General features: G+C 39.5%; 1 long non-coding RNA gene across 3 annotated transcripts in view; it reads right to left on the reverse strand.

The window, feature by feature from the left end:
* LOC143666623 (uncharacterized) overlaps positions 1-16,093 on the reverse strand; it is a 102,442-nt gene extending 86,349 nt beyond the window's left edge. For all 3 annotated transcript variants that reach the window (XR_013167701.1, XR_013167700.1, XR_013167699.1), the window contains exon 1: positions 15,657-16,093. This is a non-coding gene — a long non-coding RNA (uncharacterized LOC143666623). The remainder of the gene's footprint in view (positions 1-15,656) is intronic.
* Positions 16,094-16,368: the final 275 nt, after the last annotated feature.

Raw genomic sequence — 16,368 nt, forward strand, 5'->3', positions numbered from 1 at the left:
AGGTCTAGTATCCAGAATTTATAAAGAGATTGTTCATCTCAACAACAAAAAGACAGCCAACCCAATTACAAAATGGGAAAAAGACTTGAACAGACACCTCTCAGAAGAGGAAATATGGATGGCCAAGAGGCACATGAAGAGATGCTCAATGTCCCTGGCCATTAGAGAAATGCAAATCAAAACCACAATGAGATATCATCTCACACCCACCAGAATGGCCATTATCAACAAAACAGAAAATGACAAGTGCTGGAGAGGATGCGGAGAAAGAGGCACACTTATCCACTGTTGGTGGGAATGTCAAAGGGTGCAACCACTGTGGAAGGCAGTTTGGCGGTTCCTCAAAAAGCTGAATATAGAATTGCCATACGACCCAGCAATACCATTGCTAGGTATCTACTCAAAGGACTTAAGGGCAAAGACACAAACGGACATTTGCACACCAATGTTTATAGCAGCATTATTTACAATTGCAAAGAGATGGAAACAGCCAAAATCTCCATCAACAGAAGAGTGGCTAAACAAACTGTGGTATATACATACGATGGAATATTATGCAGCTTTAAGACAAGATAAACTTATGAACCATGTAATAACATGGATGGACCTAGAGAATATTATGCTGAGTGAATCCAGCCAAAAACTAAAGGACAAATACTGTATGGTCCCACTGATGTGAACGGACATTCGAGAATAAACTTGAAATATGTCATTGGTAACAGAGTTCAGCAGGAGTTAGAAACAGGGTAAGACAATGGGTAATTGAAGCTGAAGGGATACAGACTGTGCAACAGGACTAGATACAAAAACTCAAAAATGGACAGCACAATAATACCTAATTGTAAAGTAATCATGTTAAAACACTGAATGAAGCTGCATCTGAGCTATAGGTTTTTGTTTTGTTTTGTTTTGTTTTGTTTTGATTTTACTATTATTACTTTTATTTTTTTCTCTATATAACATTCTATATCTTTTTCGGTTATGTTGCTAGTTCTTCTAAACCAATGTAAATGTACTAAGAAATGATAATCATGCATCTATGTGATGATGTTAAGAATTAATGATTGCATATGTAGAATGGTATGATCTCTAAATGTTGGGTTAATTTCTTTTTTTCCGTTAATTAAAAAAAAAAAGAGAAGGGATAATTGGAGCTGAAGGGATACAGACTGTACAACGGGACTGGATATAAAAACTCAGAAATGGATAGCACAATACTACCCAATTGTAATGCAATTATGTTAAAACACTGAATGAAGCTACATGTGAGGTATAGGTTTTTTGTTTTTGTTTTTTTTTGTTTTTTTTTCTTTCTATTATTGTTTTAATTCTTATTCTGTTGTCTTTTTATTTCTTTTTCTAAATCGATGCAAATGTACTAAGAAATGATGAATATGCAACTATGTGATGTTATTAAGAATTACTGATTGTACATGTAGATTGGAATGATTTCTAATTGTTTTGTTAATTCTTTTTTTAATTAATAAAAAAAAAGAAACAAAAAAAAAAGATTGAACACCTGTTTGCTTCAAAGGATTTTGTCAAAAAGTTGAAGAGACAGCCAACTCAATAGAGAGAATATCTGGAAAACAGATATCTGATAAGTGTGTAATATCCAGTATATACAAACAAACCGTACAACTCAACAACAAAAGGACAAACAAACCCAATTATACAATGAACAAAGAAATAATGAAAAGACATTTTTCTGAAGAGGAAACACAAATGGCTAAAAAGCACCTGAAAAGGGGGGGGGGGGGGTACTGAGAAGATGGTGGAATAGGATAGGTCGAGTTCACCCTGCTCCAAGAACAGCTACAGAAGGAATGGGAAGTCAACTGAGATGGTGGGAGGGTCTTCTGTATCACATAAGGAGGCTCTGGTTGCAAAAACTGAGGAACTAAGAAGCAGAGAACCAAAGACTATCCAGCTGGTGCAAACAGCCTAGCATGGAAGCCTGGAGCCCTCAGGAGTGCATAGACAGGGAGATGGGGAGAAGGGAACTAGGAAGTAAGCCAAGCCATGTTCCTTGAACATGGTACCCTCACCAGCATAGCCCTGTGACACACAACTCATCCCACACCCCATGCACTTGAACCCTGTCACCCGCCCTTCCTCCCCATGCTCCAAGCACCCTTGGCCCATCAAAACCTTGCATGCATATCCACCCCCCACCCCCACCCCAAGTGCATGCATGCCTGTCCCAGCCCAACCCACCTCTCATGCAAAAGTGCAATCTCACCCTGCCCTTCCAAGCCCTTCCTCCCTCTCCCTGCCCCCTGCAGGCAGTTGCCAGCACATAAACGCTGCAAATGCTTACCTCCATACCCTGGCTACACCCACTCACAGCCCATACAGTCGTGCAACCCCATCCCACCCCCCTCCCCAAGCTCTGTACACCTGTAAATTAGCTTATGGCCCTCCCATAATTCCCATGCGCACAGCCCTCAGTTATGCCCCCCAGCTCTGGGCAAGTGCAGACCTGTACAGTCGGGCCACATCCACCCCTATGCATGCCGAATCGCTGCCCTGAGCTCTTTGCGTGTGCAAAAAGGGCCTCATACCATTGACCAGCACACACCAGGGCCTTACCTCCCAGACCCATGTGACTGCACAACCACATCCACCCCACCTCTGGACACCCATGCTCACAGGCACCAGCGTAGCATCCCCAACCTGCACCTATACCTGCACTTCAACACATCACTGCACTGTTGTGACCCACACCACACTCTGCATCCTGCTCCACATCTATCCTGCAAATACAAGGCTTCAGGTTTATGAAGGAAATCAACTTAAAAAGTAAACCAATCAAGATATTTACATGCCATGAAGACAATAGAAGATCACTAAGCATACCATGATGCAGACAGATATAGTCCAGCCTAACAGCCAAATAAAAACACCAGAGGAAACACAGAAAGTTAGAACAACTGATCAGATGTGCTCATATAACTCTACTAAATAAAAGAAGTAGGATGGCTATGATGTAAAGTATATCAAGAAGACACTAGAAGAGCATAAAGAGGAATTTGAAAGAATGAATAGAATAATAGCAAATATGACTGAGATTAAAGATGCTGGAGACCAAAAAAAAAAAAACCATACTAAAGACACACAACAGCAAATTTGAAGAGGCAGAAGAAAGAATAAGCAAACTAGAGGACAGGACAACTGATTTTGAAAACTCAAAATAGCAAATGGCAAAAAAAAAGATGGAAAATTTTGAATTGGATCTCAGGGAAATTATGGACAAAACAAAGCGCACAAATATAAGAATCATTGGTGTCCTAGAAGGAGAAGAGAAAAGTAAAAGGCTAGGAAGATTAGTTGAGGATATAACGGGGGAAAAATTCCCAACCCTTATAAAGGATATAAATATGCAAGGCAAAGAAGCTCAACAAACTCCGAATAGAATAAATCCAAATAGGCCTTTCCAGGAAACATACTAATCAGTCTTTCAAATGTTAAGGAGAAGCAGAAAATCCTGAAAGCAAGAGAAAACAGGCCACTACATACAAGGGTAACCACATAAGACTGAGTTCAGACTACTCAACTGGTACTATGGAGGTGAAAAGACAGTGATATGATATATTTAAGATCTTGAAAGAGAAAGACTTCCAGCCAAGAATTCTGTACCCAGCCAAAGTGTCCTCCAAAACTGAGGGAGAGATGATAATTTTCACGGACAAATAAATCCTGAAAGAATTTGTTAAGAAGAGACTAATCCTACAAGAAGTACTAAAGGAAGTTCTGCCAGCTGAAAAAAGACAGGAAAGGGAGTTCTGGAGGAAGGCACAGAATTGAAGACTATCAGTAAGGGTAACTTTAAGGATAAAAAGGGAAAGAGAGGAAGAATATATAGATCTGACAAATAAAATCCAAAAGATAAGATGGTGGATTCAAGAAACACCTTTTCAGCAATAAGTTTGAATGTTAGTGGACTAAACTTATCAATTAAAAGCTACAGATTGGCAGAATGAACTAAAAAATATAATCTAGCTATATGCTGTTTACAAGAAACTCATCTTAGATACAAGGATACAAATAGATAGAAAGTGAAAAAATGGAAAAAGATGTTCCACGCAAGTTATAACCAAAAGAAAGCAGGAGTAGCGATATTAATATCAGACAAAATAGACTTTAAATGTAAAGACATCATAAGAGACAAAGAAGGTACTATATACTAATTAAAGAGACAATTCACCAAGAAGAACTACAATCATAAATGTTTATGCTTCCAGTCAAGGAGTTCCAAAGTACTTGAGACATTCATTGGCAAAACAAAAGGGAGCAATAGATAGTTCAACAATAATAGTAGGAGACTTCAATACACCACTCTGCTCTATAGATAGAACAACAAGACAGAAGATCAACAAGAAAATACAGAAGCTAAACAACTTGATAAATGATTTAGACCTAAAAGACAAATATAGGTCATTATACCCCCAAAACACCAGGATATACATTCTGCTGTAGTGCTCATGGAAACATTCTCTGGGATAGGTCATATGCTGAGGCACAAAACAGGTCTTTACAAATTTAAAAACACTGAGATTATTCAAAGCACTTTCTCTAATCACAATGGAATGAAGCTGGATATCAATAACCACCAAAGAAGGAAAACTTTCACAAATACATGGAGATTAAATAACACACTCTTAAACAATGAATGGATCGAAGAAGAAATTGCTAGAGAAATCCGTAACTATATGGAGATGAATGAAAACAAGAATACAACATATCAGAACTTATGGGATGTGGCAAAGGCAGTGCTGAGAGGGGGATTTATTACCCTAAATGGCTATATTAAAAAACAAAAAAAGAACAAAAATTGAGGACTTAATAGCACACCTGGAGGAACTGCGAAAGAACAGCAAATAGAAAGCATATAGAAGTAGAAAAACGACAAATACTAAAGCAGAGTTAAATGAATGAGAGAACAAAAGAACAATAGAAAGAATCAATAAAACCAAAAGTTGGTTCTTTCAAAAAATCAATAAAATTGATGGGCCACTAGCAAGACCGACAAAGAAAAAAAAGAGAAAGGATGAAAAACAACTCAGATGAAATGGACAAATTCCTGGAAACACACGAACAAGCTACAGTTACTCAGGAAGAAATAGAAGATCTTAACGAACCAATCACAAGTAAAGAGATTCAGTCAGTCATCAAAAATCTTCGAACTAAGAAAAGCATAGGATCAGATGTCTTCACAGGGGGATTTTATCAAACATTCCAAAAAGAACTAACACCAATCCTACTCAAACTTTTTCAAAAAAATTGAGGAACAAGGAATATTAACTCATTTTATGAAGCTAATATTCTTTTAATACCAAAACCTGGTAAAGATGCTATAAGAGGGTGGTGTGATGGTGGCTCAGTGGCAGAATTCTCACTTGCCATGCTGGAGACCTGGGGTCAATTCCTGGTGCTTGCCCATGCCCAAAAAAAGATGCTATAGGAAAGGAAAACTACAGGCCAATCTCCCTAAAGAACATAGATGCAAAAATTCTCAACAAAATACTAGCAAATCGAATCCAGCAACACATTAAAAGAATCATACACCACTACCAAGTGGGGTTTATACCAGGAATGCAAGGATGGTTCAAAACAAGAAAATCAATTAATGTAACACAGCAAATTAACAAATCAAGAGGGGGAAATCACATGACCATCTCAATTGATGCTGAAAAAGCATTCGACAAAATTCAATCCTTTTTCTGATTAAAAAAAAAACATTTCAAAAGATAGGAATCAAAGGTAACTTCCTCAATATGATAAAGGGCATATATGAAAAACTGATATCCAGCATTGAACTCAATGGAGAGAAACTGAAAGCTTTCCCTGTAAGATCAGGAATGAGACAAGAATGCTCTCTGTCACCACTATTACTCAACACTGTACTAGAAGTTCTAACTAAAGCAGACAAAATAAAGAAAAGGCACCCAAGTTGGAAAGGAAGAAGTAAAACTTTCATTATTTGCAGATGACATGATACTGTACTTGGAAAATCTTGAGAAATCTACTACAAAGATACTTGAGTAAATAAACAAATTCACCAAGGTGGTGGGATATAACATTAATGTGCAAAAATCAATAACGTTTCTATACACAAGCAATGACCTAACTGAGGAATCAGTTAAGGAAAAAATTCCACTCAAAATAGCAACTAAAAGAATGTAGTACCTAGGAATGAACTCAACTAGGGATGTAAAAGACTTGTACACAGAAAACTACATAACATTGCTAAAAGAAATCAAAGAAGATCTAAATAGGTGGAAGGACGTTCCCTGCTCATGGATAGGAAGGTTAAATATAGTTAAGATGTCTATTCTACCCAAATTGATCTACAGATTCAATGTAGTACCAATCAAAATTCCAGCAATCTACTTTGAAGACTTGGAAAAGCTAGTTACCAAATTCATCTGGAAGGGAAAGAGATCCCAAATAGCTAAAAGCATGCTAAAAAAAAGAAGAACTTAGTGGGAGGATTAACAGTTCCTGACTTAAAAACTTATTATAAAACCACAGTGGTCAGAACAGCATGATACTGGCACAAAGATAGAAGTATTGACCAATGGAATCAAATCAAGAGTGAAGAAACAGACCACCAAATCTATGGTCAACTGATTTTTGACAAGGCCCCCAAATTCACTGACCTAGGACAAAATAGTCTTTTCAATAAACGGGCATGGGAGAACTGGATATCGATAACCAAAAGAATGAAAGAGGACCCTTACCTTATACCCAAAACAAAAGTTAACTCAAAGTGGATCAAACACCTAAATATAAGAACTAGCACCATAAACCTTCTCAAAGAAAATGTATGGAAACATCTTCAAGACTTAGCAGTAGGAGACACTTTCCTAAACTTTATACCCAAAGCCAAGCAACAAAGGAAAAAATAGATGAATGGGAACTCCTCAAAATCAAATGCTTCTGCACCTCAAAAGATTTTATTAAAAAGGTGAAAAGGCAGCCAACTCAATGGAAGAAAATATTTGGAAATCACACATCAGACAAAGGTATGATATCCTGTATACATAAAGAAATTATACAACTCAACAGCAAAAGAACAAACAACCCAATTATAAAATGGGCTAAAGATATGAATAGGCATTTTTCTGACGAGAAAATACCGATGGTTCACTTGAAGAGGTGATCATTTTCATTAGCTATAAGGGAAATGCAGATCAACACTACAATGAGATACCACCTCACACCTATAAGAATGCTACTATTAAACAAACAGGAAACTACAAATATTGGGGAGGATGTGGAGAAATTGGGACACTTATGTACTACTGGTGGGAATGTATAATAGTATAGCCAATATAGAAGACAGTTTGGCTGTTCCTCAGGAAACTAAATGTCAAGTTGCCCTATGACCCAGCAATAGCACTACTTGGTATATACCCAGAAGAGCTGAAAGCAGTGACGTAAACAGACAGGTGCACAAGGATGTTCATAGCAACATTATTCACAATCACCAAAAGATAAAAACAAAGCAAATGCCCATCAACAGACAAGTGGGTTAACAAAATGTGGTATATACATACGATGGAATATTATGCTGCGGTAAGTAGAAATGACGTCCTGATGCGCATGACAAGATGGATGAGCCTTGAGGACATAATGGTGAGTGAAATAAGCCAGACACAAAAGGATAGATACTGTATGACTCCATTTTTATGGGCATGGTGAAGGTAAAATCAGAGGCTTATAATACAAAATATAGAGGGTTTAGGAATACATAGAAGCTAGAGATGGGCGAATGGTTAGCTAATGAGGTTGAACTCAAGTGTAAGGGAATAGATAGAAGTGAAGGTGGTTCTCTAGTGGGTCTATAAGTTTTATTAACATATTAAAGGTGAACATGATTGAAATAGGTTATATAGACCTATGTGTCCCACTGATTAACACTAGAAATATAAATACGTTCTTGAAAGAACTACTTTAAAGGTATGATTTATGTACGACGAGTTTTTAAGTTCAAGATACAGGGGGGGAAACGGCTATTGCATACTATGGGCTATGTTTAAAAGGAAAACATCAGCAGTACACAGCAACACCAGGGGTAAATATTTGGGGGAGGGACAAGAGTTAAGGGGAGGTTTAGATTTCCTATTTGGTGCAGGTGTGTTTATAGGTTATAGCTCATTTGAACAACTGAAACACAGGGAGCCCAGAAAAAAGAATAAGGGCCTCTAATCTTGTATAGCTTAAGGTAATTCTAGGATGTAAGGTATACATCCTAGAATACATTAAGCAGATAATGAAAAAGTATTAGCAAAGTCGCTTGAGGGATGGGAGAAAAATTATGGAACTATTAAACTTTACCAGCAGGGAAACCCCTGATACTGTGGCAAACATTAGGGACACCCAAATTGATAGGCCAAGCCCTTGATCTTGAGGCTTAATCTTGTGAAGCTTATGTCGGTAGCAGAGAAGCTTAACTTACCTATAGGTATGCCTAAGAGCTACTTCTGGAGGACCTCTTTTTTTTACTCAGATGTGCCTCACTCTCTCTACGCCCAACTCTGCAAGAGAAATCATTGCCCTCCCTACTAGGTGGGACATGACATACAGGGGTGAAAGTTTCCCTGGAGGCATGGGAGATGACTCCCAAGGATGAGTATATATGTTATTTTTCACAGAAAAAGAAGAAAAAAGCTGATTGTGATGATCGAAAAAAAATTATTCCTTCTAGCCTCCTATGTTCTGGAGCAGCTAGAAGGAAAAATCTGAGATGATGGTATCGTAACCCATGACAAACTCTGTGATCTGTCCTGTAACTACCTGTTGAAGAGTGCTTTGAAAACTATTGTTTTTTCTTGCTTTGCTTTGTAAATGTGTTATATTATAAAATAAAATAAAAAGTTTCCAAAAAAAAGCAACTGAAAAAATGAACATCTTCATTAACTAGGAGGGAAACACAAATCAAAACCACAATAAGATATCACCTCACACACTATTCAACAGGAAACCACAAATTTTGGAGAGGATGTGGAGAAATAGGAACAATTATTCATGGCTGGTAGGAATATAAAACAGTACAAGTGTTGTGAAAGACGGTTTGGTGGTTCTTCAGAAAACTAAATATTGAGTTGCACTATAACCAGCAATTCTGCTACTAGGTACATATCAAGACGATCTGAAAGCCGAGACACTGACAGACATTTGCACATCAATGTTCACAGCAGCATTATTCACAATTGCCAAAAGATGGAAACAATCCAAGTGTTCATCAACAGATGTGTAGATAAACAAAATGTGGCATGTACATATGATGGAATATTATGCTGCAGAAAGAATTAATGAGGTCCTGAAGAATGTGACAACATACATAAAACTTGAGGACATAACGCTGGGTGAAATAAGTCATAAAAAAACAGATATTGTATACTTTCACTAATGTGAACTCCCTGGAAAATGCAAGCTTCGAGTTTTAAAATGTAGAATAGAGGACCTAGAGATAAACAGAAACTAGAGGAGGAGGAGCAGTCATCTAATATTACAGAATAGTTAACGAGGTTGAACTTAAATGTTTGGGAATGGATAGAGGTTATTATGGTAGTTCATTATGGGAATTGCAAATAATAATGCCGTATTGTAGCTGATTTTGATTGAAAGGGGTTGTTTAAATTCATGTCTGTTACCGATTAACATTTCAAATATAAATATGTTCTTGCATGAACTACTACAAGTGTATGACTTGTACAAAGAGTTAACAATAGAGTTGTATATGGGGAAAATTATGTATTGCATACAGTGGACTACATTTAACAGTAATGCCTTAATATTCTTTTATGAATAGTAACATGTGTAACAAATCAATATTAGGGGTATATAGTTGGGGTGGACAAGGGTTATGGGTGTTTTGAGTTTTATTTTGTGTGTGATGATGTTACTTCATTTAAGGTGTGTCCCAGCTTAATCAGGATGGTTTTACTCTTATTACTGGAGTACTTTGTAAGCAGAATGAAATTCAAATGATAGAATGACAAAGAGCAGCCAGAAGCTGAAAATCAAGGGAACCCAAAAGAGAAAGGAAAGACCAAGAGAGGCCACCATGTACATTTCCATGTGACAGAAAAGCCATGACTAAGGATCACCAGCAGCCAGTCCCAGAAAGCCAGACTTGGGGAAGAAAAACATCACCTTGATGATGCCTTGATATAGATTTCTTCTAGCCTCAATACTGTGAGCCAACAAATTCCCATTATTCAAGCCAATCCTTTGCATGGTATTTGCTGTATCACCCAGAAAACTAAAACATGCACCTTGAGAAGTGAAATAGTGAAGTATTTAAGGGTCTTTCCCCTCGTTTTCTTTCCAGAAGTACAACAACATGAGACTTCATTTCTCAGTGTGTTGGTTTGAAATGATATATGTACCCTAGAAAAGCCATGTTTTCAACCTAATTCCATTTTGTAAAGGCAGCCAGTTCTTCTAATCCCTATTCAGCATTGTATGTCTGAAACTGTAATCAGATCATCTCCCTGAAGATGCGATTTAATCAAGAATGGTTGTTAAAATGGATTAGGTGGAGGTGTGTCTCCATCCATTTGGGTGGGTCTTAATTAGTTTCTGGAGTCCTATAAAAAAGGAAACATTTTGGAGAATGAGAGATTTGGAGAGAGCAGAGCATGACAGCATAGCCACAAGAAGCAGAGTCCACCAGCCAGTGACCTTTGGAGATGAAGAAGGAAAATGTCTCCGGGGGAGTTTCATGAAACAGGAAGCCAGGAGAAGCTAGTAGATGATGACATGTTCACCATGTGCCCTTCCAGATGAGAGAGGAACCCTGACCGTGTTCACCATGTGCCCTTCCACTTGAGAGAGAAACCCTGAACTTCATCAGCCTTCTTGAACTAAGGTATCTTTCCCTGGATGCCTTAGATTGGACATTTCTATAGATTTGTTTTAACTGGGACATTTTCTGAGCCTTAGAGCTGCAAACTAGCAACTTATTAAATTCCTCTTTTAAAAAGCCATTCTGTTTCTGGTATATTGCATTCCAGCAGCTAGCAAACTAGAACAGATTTTGGGTACTGCTGTGGTTTGCAAACACCAAACAGGTTGGAACGACTTTTTAAATGGATAAGGGGAAGATTTTGAAGGAGTTGTGAAGAGCTTGATAAAGAAGGCCTAGAATGCTTTGAAAAGACAGTTGGTAGAAATGTGGACTCTAAAGTTACCTATGACAAAGCTTTAGACAGAAATGAGGCATGCATTATTGCAAACTGGAAGGAAGGTGATCCTTGTTTTAAAATAGCAGATAATCTGGCAAAATTCACTAGTGGCTTTGACTGGAAGGCAGATTTTAAAAGCCATGAACTTGGATATTTAGCAGAAGAGATCTCCAAATTAAATGTGGAAAGTGCAACCTGGTTTATCCTTGCAGCTTATAGTGAAATGTGACAGGAAAGAGACAAGCTGAGAACTGAACTCTTGGGTACAAAGAAACCAGAAGTTGATGTTCTGGAGAATTTTGGGCTTCCTGGAAGGGAGACCCCAGAGAACAGTGCCCCACATGAGGACTTGACCAAATGTGAAACTAGTCAGCTATTTCAGAGAAAGCCAGGATTGGACATGGAGTTATCCAGGAAGGATTTGTGGAAACTCCTTATGTTTGATGGGCATGATCCAAGGCTACAGCATAGAAACCCAACGAGAGTGCTGTCGGGCCTGTATAAACAGAGCCACTGCCAGTCTGGACTGGAGGGTTCAGAAAAGGGATACACTGAAAGACAAATAACTTCAGAGGCAAAACCATGGAGGCTGAGGTCTGAAGTCAAGAAGTCTCGGGCCAGGAGAGCGGGCCCACCCAAGCTCGTGGACAGGGAGAGTTTGCCCCAAAGGCAGAGGATGGGCCTTCCACCTTGTTGTAGTGGAACAGTCATGCCACCTCAGGACTTGGAGAAGATGAAGCACATTCCTTGGGGTTTGAAGAGAGTCTGGCTGCCACTACATGGAGGGGTTGTGCATGTGCGCCGGAGATGGCAGAGATGCTTGGAGAGGTTGGAGCTGAGAAAAAAGGTGGTCCCCCAACGTTCTATTTGGAGAGAGGCAAGTCACTGGATAGGCCCTTGGAAAGGGTGGGACTGCCGCTTTCTAAATTCCCAAAGATAAATGATTCTCAGACTTTGAAATCTAATGGACTTTGCCCTCTGGGCTTTCAAAACTGTTTGGGTCCAGTGACCTCTGTGTTCCTTCCTCTATGGAAATGTATATATGTATCTCTTGACTGTTCCTCCTTTGTATGTTGGCAGCAAATAATTTCTTATGAGTTTTCAAAGGTCCAGAGACAGGAGATTGTGCCTGAGCACAGACCATGCTTGTACCTAACTTTGATGAGACTTTGTACTGGTTTTAACCTGAATTGCATTTGATTGTTACTGAATTGCTTTAAAGTTTTCTGACATTGTGATGGAATTAATGTATTTTGCACATGGGAAAAACGTGTCTTTTTTAGGGTCCAGAGGGTGGAATGTGCTGGTTTGAAATGATGTATGTACCCTAGAAAAACCATGTTTTAATCTTAATCCCATTTTGTAAAGCAGCTGCTTCTTCTAGTCCCTATTCAGCATTGTATGTCTGAAACTGCAATTAGATCATCTCCCTGGAGATGTGATTTCATCAAGAATGGTTGTTAAAATGGATTAGGTGAAGGCATGTCTCCCCACATTTGAGTGGGTCTTGATTAGTTTCTGGAGTCCTATAAAAGAGGAAACATTTTGGAGAATGAGAGATTCAGAGAGCGCAGAGCATAACAGCACAGCCACGAGAAGCAGAGACCACCAGCCAGTGAACCTTGGAGATGAAGAAGGAAAATGCCTCCTGGGGAGTTTCATGAAACAGGAAGCCAGGAGAAGAAGCTAGCAGATGACGACATGTTCACCATGTGCCCTTCCAGATGAGAGAGGAACTCTGACTGTGTTCACCATGTGCCCTTCCACTTGAGAGAGAAACCCTGAACTTCATCAGCCTTCTTGAGCCAAGGTATCTTTCCCTGGATGCCTTAAATTGGACATTTTTATAAACCTGTTTTAACTGATACATTTTCTTGGCCTTAGAGTAAATTAGAACTGCAAGCTAACAACTTATTAAATTCCCCTTTTTAAAAGCCATTATGTTTCTGATACATTGCATTCTAGCAGCTAGCAAACTAGAACACTCAACTTCTAAAGACTTACCATTTCCAGAGGCAGAGCCAAAGGTGACTAGCTGGGACTGAAGAGACTCACACTTATGGGGAGGGGTTGCTATTTAAAGAGGAAATGAGAAAGTAAAGGGATGAATGAAAAAAAAAAGAGGTGAGACCAGGAGAAAGTGTACTATAAAGATTTTTGATGAAAGTTTCCTGAAATAGTTCCCTAAAACTGACAAAGAGGCACACTTCCCTTCCCTCCTCTGTGCTGTGGGGAACGAGTTTCATCATGGTAGCTGTACCATGACCTGGATTTATAATGGCAGAAAAACTGACAGGTTTGTTCAGATCTGCATATTGGGTAGAGAAGAATAGCAAACCTTCCACCCTTTCCTCCAGCATCTCAGGCTTCTTAGCACATTTAGGTCCTTCACCAGAGGCATAGGAATCCCTGAGGCCTCAGATGACCCCCAGGATGGGGGCGGTCTTGTCCCCTGATCCTGAGGAAGACATGACAGTGCTCTTGCTGCAGGTTCAGGTGTTTTCGTAACGAATGAAGTAACTGTGGACAGATTAGGGCTCAGATTAGCTGGATGGACATCCCACTAAAATCATGGTGCTCCCAATACACATAGGGGAAGTCACAGTCTAAACCAAGGTTGGAAATGAGAATAAGAAAAAACTTGGGTGGAAAGTATACCAGCAAACAGGGAGAGCACAGCTCCTACTTTGCAAGCCATGGGGAGATTTGTATAAAAATAGTTTGGTCTCTATGATATAGCCTGATTTTTGTTTATGATCAGGGATTATAAAATATTTATCAATAGAATTGGCCTCAAAGACATTTATATCATTGGAATGAGAAAAGGAAAGAACTATGGGGCATCCATGTTATATTCTTAGGGGAACATTTATCAGATTAGAGAAGTAATATTACAAAGAAATGTATAGAGCACCCTACTAATAAAAAATTAAACAACAACAACAAAAAAAACCCCCACAAAGTAACCTCTAACAATAGTAAATTCCTTCTATCTTAAAGCAAATCTTATATTAAACTATGTATCCACTGAGACAAATCTAGAAAGTTGCTTCTCCAGCTAGGACATAGATGCCACATTCTAAAGTGTTCTGTGTGATCTTCCCCAAAGAAGGTAAAATAAATCCTTTAAGCAGTTAACCTTTTCAGAGACATCTCTTCAATAGAGTAACCCCGTGATTGGGATGGAGGGTGTTTGCTGTCACTTGAAGGGCATGAGCAGCACTATTAACAGGGGACAGGACCAAGGAGCAATTGCGTCCAGGGGACCTGAGACAACAGCATCTGTTCACCCCCTGCGAGGCAACCTGCTGTCTTTGGGTGAGTGCACTGGGTTGTTTCAGGCTGCACAAGGATTGTCCACCTAAACACATGAATTTTAAGATTCACTGTGAATTGCACTGTGAGGCTGTGTGATTTGACTCGTTCTGTATTGTTACCACATTTTCAATGTAGTAAACACTTTTTCATTGAATATCCTCCACCAAGGTCTTTAAACACATTTAGTTATTTCATTAGCGTAGACTACCACATGTGGATTCACAATGAATAAAAAGGATACAAGGGAGTGCAAGGGTAGTTCAGTGGTAGAATTCTCGCCTGCCATGCAGGAGACCCAGGTTCAATTCCTAGCCCATGCACTTCCCAAAAACAAACAAACAAGCAAACAAACAAAAACAAACAAACAAAAATTCAATAAATGGTGCTGCAATAACAGGACAGTTTCATGGAAAAAGAAAGAAATGTGACCCCTGCCATACAGCACACAAAAAATACATATATATGAACATTCTAAGACTTCAGACCCATTATTTAAATTGCTTTTCAGGCGAAACCACAATTCTACTAACACAACAGGAGGAGCTCCTAAAATGCTTAATATTAGTACTTCTTTTTGTTAGAAAGGATTTATAAATTGAAGTTGTCTCACCAAGAGTAAACAGTTGTCTTATCCATTGAGTTCTTATTTAAAAGAGCAGATGATTTGACAATTAGCTTCCATTTTAAATTATTAATCTGTGGTCAAGTTAGTAATTTCAAAAAAAAAACAAAAAGATACCGAATTTCTGCTGACTTGTGAGTCCAAGCACACCTATCAGGCACTTTAATATACTCACAGCAAATAAAACAATTCCTAAGTAAGCAGAAATAACGACAGGCTTCTTAAGAATTCCATACAATCAGATCACCAAAAAAGTCATCCGGCAGACACTCAGCCAGCTAAAATAACAATATTGGAAATAAGGAGAAATTTCAAAGAAATTTGGAATATAGCTGTTACAGAGAATCCACCACAGAGACCCTAAACTAGCCTCCAAGAGGTAATCACACCCGCCAAAATCTCCAGTGGATTCTACGGTTCTGAGGAAGACCGGGCATAGCCACCTCAAACTGCTCGCGAGAGTTGTGGGAAACAGTATAAAAAAGGAAGAAATTACGGCACGATTAAAGTTTACTCACTCGTGGCTGGATGATCAGGAGATCGCAGGAAGAGGAACCAGAAAAGTAGCCAGGCCACCTCCACGTTCTGGGCCACTGGGGGGCGGTGGGGGCACAGCCGGGTCTGGGGTGGAGGCGGGGTCTGGGACTGAGTTTGGGGGTGTTATTTGGGCCTTGGCAGGGAAACGGGTGTGTGAACACTATAGGATGGAAGCTCTGGTGTTCCTAAGAGGAAGAAGGGGTAGCGGTGGGGCATAGGGAGAGATGAAAGGGGACACTGGGGAGAAGAGGGGTGGGGGTAGACTACAGTGGAGAAAGAGGGGAGAAGTGTCCAGAACTAGGTCAGTAGGTTAGGGGGTAAGTCAGCACGTAGCCAGGATACCAGGACACAGGCGCAGGTGAAGTGGGCTTGCAGGAGAAGTGGAAGAAGGAGGACCAACGTCTGTCCTCCTCTGTGCCTTCTCCTGTTTGATCACTGCCTTAGCTACCTGGACACTTTATCCCTCTCCTTCGACCAATCATCTGCCTCTGCCCCTTGCCCATCACAGTGGCCGGCATGTGACTTCACACCTAGAACGCCCCTCCCCCACCTCATCCTCCAACACCTGCCAGCCCAATTACAGTCCTCTTTGCAATTTTCACAGACCTTCTGATTTCTAGTCCTTCCCAATCCAGCTCTCTCCTTTTTCCCCCATTCTGGATCACTCCCTCCATTCTCAAAATTCCAGATTCC

This window comes from Tamandua tetradactyla, chromosome 23, assembly GCF_023851605.1.
Source record: "Tamandua tetradactyla isolate mTamTet1 chromosome 23, mTamTet1.pri, whole genome shotgun sequence".
NCBI lineage: Eukaryota > Metazoa > Chordata > Mammalia > Pilosa > Myrmecophagidae > Tamandua > Tamandua tetradactyla.